Consider the following 10600-nt stretch of genomic DNA (forward strand, 5'->3'; position numbering starts at 1 on the left):
TCATCAATCCCTGCTGCTTTTCCGGGTTTCAACTTTCCCATTGCAGTTTCAAGTTCTTCTAGGTCGAAGGGTTTGGTTTCAGGGCTGGCTGATTGTGGTTGGTCTGATACCACTGTGCGATGGTATTCTATGTGGGTCGGTGGCGGTGTTGGTTATGACTGTTGGCCACCAGTTGTGACCAAGACCGCCACTGACCCACAGGAGAATACCATCGCACAGTGGTATCAGACCAACCACAATCAGCCAGCCCTTAAACCAAACCCTTCGACCTAGAAGAATTTGAAACTCCAATGGGAAAGTTGAAACCCGGAAAAGCAGCAGGGATTGATGACATACTGGCAGAAATGATACAGCACCTGGGACCCAACGCAAAGACCTGGCTTGTGGGGATGCTGAACACATGCATAGCACAGAAAACCATCCCTTCTGTCTGGGAAAAGGCCAAAGTGGTTGCAATCCTTAAACCTGGCAAAGACCCATTATCCACAAAGAGCTACCGACCCATTTCCCTCTGCATCACCTACAAGGCTATATGAGAAGCTGCTACTCCAACGCCTCGTTGCCACTCATAGATACCAAGCTGACTAAAGACCAAGCTGGTTTCCGTCCCAGCCGCTCCTGTGCTGGACAGAGCTCAACCTCACCCAACACATTGAGGATGGGTTTGAGGGGAAACAAATAACTGGAGCAGCATTCAGAGATCTCTCTGCTGCCTACGACACTGTCCAACACCGCACAATGGTCAGGAAAAGCCTCCTCAACAACAGGCGCTTCTATGTCCAGTTAAATGACCAGAGGAGTAAATGGAAAGCCCAAAAGAACGGCCTCCCACAAGGTAGCGTGCTCGCCCCCCTCCTTTTCAATATCTACACAAACGACCAGCCACTACCCAATGCCTAATGCCAGCGTTTCATCTACGCCGACAACCTCTGCATTACGACCCAACAAGCAGACTTCCAGAAGATTGAGTCTGTCCTTGAAAGTGCCCTCCAAGAAATGTCAAGCTACTACAATACAACCACCTGAAACCCAACCCATAGAGAACACCTCACACACACATAATTTCCTTTCGTGGCTGTTTACATTCGAGGGTCGCTGGTACTCTCGAACGGAACAGTTTAACGTCATGCCCAGGACGAAAAGATATAGAGAACACCAACATGACAAATAACAGCAGGAAGGCATGGGCCACAATCCACCGTCTTGGCAAAAACCACACCACCCATAATTCACAACAGTCACAGCAAACTCTGTTGCATCACAACTGGTGTAGGTATTGGATGGAGCCCGCAGACCACAGTTATAAGAAAGACGTTCTTTATTGAAATACTGACAACGTTTCGATCCATTTGATCTTCATCAGGTCATGTGTACACAAAACATACACTTTTATACTAAGGGAGTGCCCCCATTAAACAATCAAAATACCACATTTTGGTGCCCCTCCCATCACTGCAGGTGTGACACGTCAACCCTGAGTGAGTAGGTGGGGACCCAGACATATTGATGTAAATATAGTCTGTTCAGAAATGTTAGTGCCTCTCATAGAGCTTGTAGGTGATGCAGGAGGGAAATGGGTCGGTAGCTCTTCGGGGATAATGGGTATTTGCCAGGTTTAGGGATTGCAACCACTTCGGCCTTTTTCCAAACAGAAGGGATGGTTTTCTGTGCTATGCATGTGTTCAGCATCCCCACAAGCCAGGTCCTTGCGTTAGGTCCCAGGTGCTGTATCATTTCTGCCAGTATGCCATCAATCCCTGCTGCTTTTCCGGGTTTCAACTTTCCCATTGCAGTTTCACGTTCTTCTAAGTCGAAGGGTTTGGTTTGAGGGCTGGCTGATTGTGGTTGGTCTGATACCACTGTGCGATGGTAATCTATGTGAGTCGGTGGCGGTGTTGGTTACAACTGTTGGCCACCAGTTGTGACCAAGACCGCCACCGACCCACAGGAGAATACCATCGCACAGTGGTATCAGACCAACCACAATCAGCCAGCGCTCAAACCAAACCCTTCGACCTAGAAGAACTTGAAACTGCAATGGGAAAGTTGAAACCCGGAAAAGCAGCATGGATTGATGACCTACTGGCAGAAATGTTACAGCACCTGGGACCCAACGCAAAGACCTGGCTTGTGGGGATGCTGAACACATGCATAGCACAGAAAACCATCCCTTCTGTCTGGGAAAAGGCCAAAGTGGTTGCAATCCTTAAACCTGGCAAAGACCCATTATCCACAAAGAGCTACCGACCCATTTCCCTCTGCATCACCTACAAGGCTATATGAGAAGCTGCTACTCCAACGCCTCGTTGCCACTCATAGATACCAAGCTGACTAAAGACCAAGCTGGTTTCCGTCCCAGCCGCTCCTGTGCTGGACAGAGCTCAACCTCACCCAACACATTGAGGATGGGTTTGAGGGGAAACAAATAACTGGAGCAGCATTCAGAGATCTCTCTGCTGCCTACGACACTGTCCAACACCGCACAATGGTCAGGAAAAGCCTCCTCAACAACAGGCGCTTCTATGTCCAGTTAAATGACCAGAGGAGTAAATGGAAAGCCCAAAAGAACGGCCTCCCACAAGGTAGCGTGCTCGCCCCCCTCCTTTTCAATATCTACACAAACGACCAGCCACTACCCAATGCCTAATGCCAGCGTTTCATCTACGCCGACAACCTCTGCATTACGACCCAACAAGCAGACTTCCAGAAGATTGAGTCTGTCCTTGAAAGTGCCCTCCAAGAAATGTCAAGCTACTACAATACAACCACCTGAAACCCAACCCATAGAGAACACCTCACACACACATAATTTCCTTTCGTGGTTGTTTACATTCGAGGGCCGCTGGTACTCTCGAACGGAACAGTTTAACGTCATGCCCAGGACGAAAAGATATAGAGAACACCAACATGACAAATAACAGCAGGAAGGCATGGGCCACAATCCACCGTCTTGGCAAAAACCACACCACCCATAATTCACAACGGTCACAGCAAACTCTGTTGCATCACAACTGGTGTAGGTATTGGATGGAGCCCGCACACCACAGGTATAAGAAAGACGTTCTTTATTGAAATACTGACAACGTTTCGATCTATTTGATCTTCATCAGGTCATGTGTACACAAAACATACACTTTTATACTAAGGGAGTGCCCCCATTAAACAATCAAAATACCACATTTTGGTGCCCCTCCCATCACTGCAGGTGTGACACGTCAACCCTGAGTGAGTAGGTGGGGACCCAGACATATTGATGTAAATATAGTCTGTTCAGAAATTATAGCGCCTCTCATAGAGCTTGTAGGTGATGCAGGAGGGAAATGGGTCGGTAGCTCTTCGGGGATAATGGGTCTTTGCCAGGTTTAGGGATTGCAACCACTTCGGCCTTTTTCCAAAAAGAAGGGATGGTTTTCTGTGCTATGCATGTGTTCAGCATCCCCACAAGCCAGGTCCTTGCGTTAGGTCCCAGGTGCTGTATCATTTCTGCCAGTAGGCCATCAATCCCTGCTGCTTTTCCGGGTTTCAACTTTCCCATTGCAGTTTCACGTTCTTCTAAGTCGAAGGGTTTGGTTTGAGGGCTGGCTGATTGTGGTTGGTCTGATACCACTGTGCGATGGTAATCTATGTGAGTCGGTGGCGGTGTTGGTTACAACTGTTGGCCACCAGTTGTGACCAAGACCGCCACCGACCCACAGGAGAATACCATCGCACAGTGGTATCAGACCAACCACAATCAGCCAGCGCTCAAACCAAACCCTTCGACCTAGAAGAACTTGAAACTGCAATGGGAAAGTTGAAACCCGGAAAAGCAGCAGGGATTGATGACCTACTGGCAGAAATGTTACAGAACCTGGGACCCAACGCAAAGACCTGGCTTGTGGGGATGCTGAACACATGCATAGCACAGAAAACCATCCCTTCTGTCTGGGAAAAGGCCAACGTGGTTGCAATCCTTAAACCTGGCAAAGACCCATTATCCACAAAGAGCTACCGACCCATTTCCCTCTGCATCACCTACAAGGCTATATGAGAAGCTGCTACTCCAACGCCTCGTTGCCACTCATAGATACCAAGCTGACTAAAGACCAAGCTGGTTTCCGTCCCAGCCGCTCCTGTGCTGGACAGAGCTCAACCTCACCCAACACATTGAGGATGGGTTTGAGGGGAAACAAATAACTGGAGCAGCATTCAGAGATCTCTCTGCTGCCTACGACACTGTCCAACACCGCACAATGGTCAGGAAAAGCCTCCTCAACAACAGGCGCTTCTATGTCCAGTTAAATGACCAGAGGAGTAAATGGAAAGCCCAAAAGAACGGCCTCCCACAAGGTAGCGTGCTCGCCCCCCTCCTTTTCAATATCTACACAAACGACCAGCCACTACCCAATGCCTAATGCCAGCGTTTCATCTACGCCGACAACCTCTGCATTACGACCCAACAAGCAGACTTCCAGAAGATTGAGTCTGTCCTTGAAAGTGCCCTCCAAGAAATGTCAAGCTACTACAATACAACCACCTGAAACCCAACCCATAGAGAACACCTCACACACACATAATTTCCTTTCGTGGCTGTTTACATTCGAGGGTCGCTGGTACTCTCGAACGGAACAGTTTAACGTCATGCCCAGGACGAAAAGATATAGAGAACACCAACATGACAAATAACAGCAGGAAGGCATGGGCCACAATCCACCGTCTTGGCAAAAACCACACCACCCATAATTCACAACGGTCACAGCAAACTCTGTTGCATCACAACTGGTGTAGGTATTGGATGGAGCCCGCACACCACAGGTATAAGAAAGACGTTCTTTATTGAAATACTGACAACGTTTCGATCTATTTGATCTTCATCAGGTCATGTGTACACAAAACATACACTTTTATACTAAGGGAGTGCCCCCATTAAACAATCAAAATACCACATTTTGGTGCCCCTCCCATCACTGCAGGTGTGACACGTCAACCCTGAGTGAGTAGGTGGGGACCCAGACATATTGATGTAAATATAGTCTGTTCAGAAATTATAGTGCCTCTCATAGAGCTTGTAGGTGATGCAGGAGGGAAATGGGTCGGTAGCTCTTCGGGGATAATGGGTCTTTGCCAGGTTTAGGGATTGCAACCACTTCGGCCTTTTTCCAAACAGAAGGGATGGTTTTCTGTGCTATGCATGTGTTCAGCATCCCCACAAGCCAGGTCCTTGCGTTAGGTCCCAGGTGCTGTATAATTTCTGCCAGTAGGCCATCAATACCTGCTGCTTTTCCGGGTTTCAACTTTCCCATTGCAGTTTCACGTTCTTCTAAGTCGAAGGGTTTGGTTTGAGGGCTGGCTGATTGTGGTTGGTCTGATACCACTGTGCGATGGTAATCTATGTGAGTCGGTGGCGGTGTTGGTTACAACTGTTGGCCACCAGTTGTGACCAAGACCGCCACCGACCCACAGGAGAATACCATCGCACAGTGGTATCAGACCAACCACAATCAGCCAGCGCTCAAATCTCGCTTGATCTCCGTCCTAAGAAAGAAAGACAGAAAAAGAAACACACATTTAGAACGACTTAAACCCTCTATATTTAATAAAACAATTCTGGACAGGAATCCTGTATTGCAGGGGTGCCCACATTTACATTGTGATCTACGTTTCTCACTGGGCGCTTTTCTATAGTACTGAAAACTTGAAATAATAAAAAGTCTAGAACTGGAGGTCTGAAAAAACAGTAACAATATGAAGTAAGTACAGCTCCTTAGTCCTGTAATGTCACTGAGATGTACTTGTTACTGTTACAATTTTTTTTTCAGACCTCCAGTTCTAGGCAACACAGAATGGGGTGACTTTTATTATTATTTCCACAACAGGTATATTAATGACAGTAAAATGTTGAAAATGAGTGGTATCCTGTAGTCACTATTCATTGATTCACTGGGATACCAAAAAACATTAAAAAAAAAGGTTTCTCGCCGTTCTCGGGTTGAATATTGATATGCGATTAAAATGCGATTAATCTAGATGAATTAATCGCAAAGCCTCTGATTAATTAGATTAATTTTTTTAATCGAGTCCCAGCTCTACTGTGCAGGTATGGCATGCCCCTGTATATAATCTATCACTTGAATTAAGGTGACTTGATTGATTGACATAAAAAGGCCTGTCAGCTCAAATGTTGCACACAAACATCAGTAGCATTACAAAGTTATTGTGACAGTAATAATTGCTATAGTGTGTGTTCAGTAACAGTGTTAAGTAACAGGAATATTCCTGTCTCTCCAGCTCTTTAATAAATAGAAAGGGGTTTTAAAATAAAAATCAGGTATGTGACACATTTTCAGCCATTCAGGAGAAAGTAGCTATTTATGAGCTTAATGTTCCAGTTCTATTTGTGTCTGTTACATTACAATTCCACTTGTTTAATCTGTATCCTGACTGCGTTCCTGATTGATTGGATAAAATTGCCGTTTCAGAAAAAGTTCTCTCTGTTACTGAACAAACACTATAGCAATGATTACCGTCACAATATAGAGCTATTTAATACTGTTACTGAACACACATTCTAGCAATGATTACTGTCACAGAATTATTTAACACTGTTACTGAACACACACTCTATAGCAATGATTACTGTCACAATATAGAGCTATTTAACACTGTTTCTGAACAGACTCTATAGCAATGATAGCCCCTCTCGGGACCCAACGTAAAACTTTTCTGATTTTTTGTTGAGTTTTACGTTGGGTCCCTGCTCACTACTGTATTTTCGTATGGAAATTTCTATTTGCGGAAGTGGAGATTCTCTCTAAAATAGGACCCGCGGCATGTGACGCCATTATTTTCCTTGAGTTATTCTGAATTCGGTAACTTTAAGTAGCTATACATCCAGCTGCGAATATCTCCTGTGGCGCGGAAGCCGTTAAGTATTTTTAATCTTTGTTTGACCGATTTGGTCGCTTTATTTCTTCTTGTTTGTTTACCGTTTATTGTACCGCCTCCCGGTGTGCGGTTGGCTTGTGAGGCTACGTCCCTGCCTCTGATCTGCTGTGTCATAGCTATAGCGCCACTAGCTAGCCAGATAGGCGGTACAATGAGGTGTCAATAAACAAGGAAGGAAAAGAAGAATCCAAGCTTCCAAATCGGGCAAACATATATTAAAAATACTTAACGGCTTCCGCGCCACAGGAGATATTCGCAGCGGCATGTATGGGTACTTATACTTTACATATTCAGAAAGCCTCATACTGAAGAATATCGTCAAAGAGCGCGGCGAGGCGGTAAACATGTAAACATGAGCCAGTAAATGTTTTAATCAGGTGGCATGGACGTGGAACAGGACCCAATGCACTGGGTCGAACAAATGTCAGAAACTTCAGTAGCATTTGGGTTCTGCTTGGAGGGCTATAGCAATGATTACTGTCACAATATAGAGCTATTTAACACTGTTACTGAACACACTCTATAGCAATGATTACTGTCACAATACAGAGCAATTTAATTTAGGTAACCAAATGGACTCCAATAGTAGATCTTTACACTCTCAATAGTTTAATTGTTAAGCATCTGCTTAATTTCCCAAAAAAAACAGAGAATGTAGAAGATTGCTTTTAATCCTTTGTTGATGTTTTGTATGTATTACTGTAGGAGAGCGGTTAGTGACTGTGCCTTATTAACATCTTTTCCGGCCAATTTCAAAGAATGTTTGTTTGCTTCCCGACAATTTACCAGAATGTTTGTGCTTTTACCAACCAAACAAAACTCTTTTCTAACCTGACGCTGCCAGATGGGGGCGGTATTAAGCTGTGAAACAAATTTGTGTAGCAAGCTTCTTGGATCTGGCAGCGTCAGGTTAGCTCTTTTCACCTCTAGTCGATCATTTATTCAGCATTTGAGCCACGGACCACCATTGTGAGAGTCAAAATGGTAGTCCGTGGCTCAAACATGTCGCCTATGAAGTTACTCGTTGTGTTTATAAATGATAATACTACTCTACAAAACAGTGATCCAGTAGCCCAATGGTTACAGTCGATGGTTAGTGAACATCGGCGGGGCCCGGGTTCACTTCCCAGTCGAGGACTGAGTTTGTTTTCTTCTTAACAAACAAAACTGTTTTTGCTTCAAATCGAGGTCCTTTATTCATTCAGTATCTGAGCCACGGACCACCATTTGAGGATCAAATACTGAATGAATAATGGTACTCGACGAGATGCTAAAAAGAATTGTGTTTTTTGGTAAGAAAGAAGAAAAACTCACAGTCCTCGAGTGGGACTAGAACCCGGGCCCTTTGGTTCACTAACCCCCGACACTAACCGTTCGGCTACTGGAACACGGTGCTACAGAGTAGTACGATCATAATATATAAACATCACAACAAGTAACATCATATAAAGTGATAACAGATGTTTGAACAACAACAACAACAGCGTTTAAGTATTAAATAACATTTAACATACCTTCTGCAGACACGACGACGAGGCGACGGACATGGTGACGTGGCAACTTTCCAACAAACACTGACCAAACCCCCCTCCACGTTTCTCTTCCGTATTTGAAGGGGGCCGTCACTTCCTTCCGGTGTGACGTAAAGCCACGCCCGCGAGTTTTTTGCCGCGATTTTCATATTGTAGTCCTACCTACGTTACATCCGGGTCCCGTCCGCTTCTATAGCTACATATGATTCTGAACGCGTGAATCTTTTTTATTTTTTACAATAACGTTATTCGTCAGAAAGGAAGCCATTGAGGGTTAAAATGGGTCTTAATGCTTCCAACTCGAGTAGAATTATTAATGTAACCGTAAAGTGTAAACAAGAAAATGTATGACGTGAGCTTCCTTGAGTAAGACCCGGAAGCGGGTTACGTCACGGCTTAAATAGTCAATACAGACATGAGTCCCCTTCCAGGCAGCGTCTCCAGTGGTTTAGCGGTCTAAACACCAGACTTTTGAAAACGAACTTTATATAACTTCACGGGTTCAAACCCCTCTGATGTTTTTCTCAATCATTGATTCACAATACCAGAATGCACGTTTATTTAATCATAAATACATGAAGCAGACAGCCCTGTGATTAAACCTTCAGCATTACACACTGAAACCTACCACACTGTGGCTGGCTTTTTATTCACAATGCAACGTTATTGGACTCCTAATAATATATCATGGTGTATCTATAGCTCTGGTCCATAGCTCTAATGGGCATTAGAACTATATATGGACCTGCTGTAGCAGTCAGCACAGTAGATTCATATTTCAATCGATCTTGGATGTTAAAATGGTGCCAGACTGTGTTCAATTAATTCCCTCTTCTGCTACATTAAACAGCAGTTATACTTATTATTGACACTCAGAGAGCATGTTGACATGAATAGCTTAGTTAATAGCATATCTGTGTTATAATTAATGGGTTTGATTGATCGATTAAATTAATATTTTATTAAAAATGTAGGCCTACTATAAAAAATATTACTGAACTGTTTTTTTGTTTTCATTAGTAATAAAATATCACTGATGGTGTTGGTAGGCGGCATCACACTTGTATTTTATGGTAGTAGTATGTATGTTATTCATTCAAGTCAAGCATCGTGTGTGTATAGTAATGCTTCATTATGTTTGTATCATCTCACTCACATCAATGTTTTATGTCTTATCTGACATGCAATGACAAACGAGTAAGCTATGTTATGTTACACATTGTGCACCTCTTTCCATGTGCAGGCAAATGCCGCATGGCTAATTTGCATACTAATTTAAATATATGTTAATTAGCCATGTGCTATCTGGATCATATATCTATATGCCCACTGCCGGTTGGCATTGTAGGCTACAAGTCGAGCATCGTTCGCTTTGATTATATAGCCGCGTGCTGCTTATTGTTGACATTCTAATAAGGGCACATATTATGAAGGAGAGAGAGCTATAGCTATAAACAAACAATTAACGAGAGTACACTTGAATAAAGAACGCATTGGACTGTCACTGCTTGTCAGAAAGAAATCCAAGGATGCATGCGCACCAAAATACTTTAAATAGCTCATTCCGTAATGACTGCTTTCATGTCATGTTAATTTTGGGGTGATACATAAAAGTATTATATACTCGCTCTGAAATTATAGGCAACACAAATTACGCAACGTTACGTGCATCATTGAAAGAGTGGATGTAAAAAATAGTCTAAAAATGAGGGTTTTTTTTAGCAGTCTAGGCTTAGATTAGACGTTGAAACGACGTTGTTTAATTAAATTGGACGTTGTTTCAACTAATATAAGCCTATATATAGAGACTATTTCTACCCCCGTTTTTAGACAAATGATTTAGCCATTTAGACGTCTATATATTAGACTACAAACATGCTCAGTGGGAGCATCTACAAGTTAGACAACCAACGTTATGGTAGGATATGCTAATGCTATACTATACAGACTATAATAATATGTTCAACAAATTGTCTCAGGCTGGAGTCGAACCCGTTCTGGCCAGTTCAGCCATTATGCGCGTGGTTTTCTGTGATTGGACCATATACAAGCGTTGGTTTTCTAGCGTCGGGACCTCGACAATAAGGGCATACCGTCCTGTGCTGTGTACGATTCCCGCTGGGGACGCAGTGGGGGGCAGTGTT

The sequence above is a fragment of the Protomyctophum parallelum genome, assembly GCF_964188405.1.
Source record: "Protomyctophum parallelum genome assembly, chromosome: 20".
Taxonomy (NCBI): Eukaryota; Metazoa; Chordata; class Actinopteri; order Myctophiformes; family Myctophidae; genus Protomyctophum; species Protomyctophum parallelum.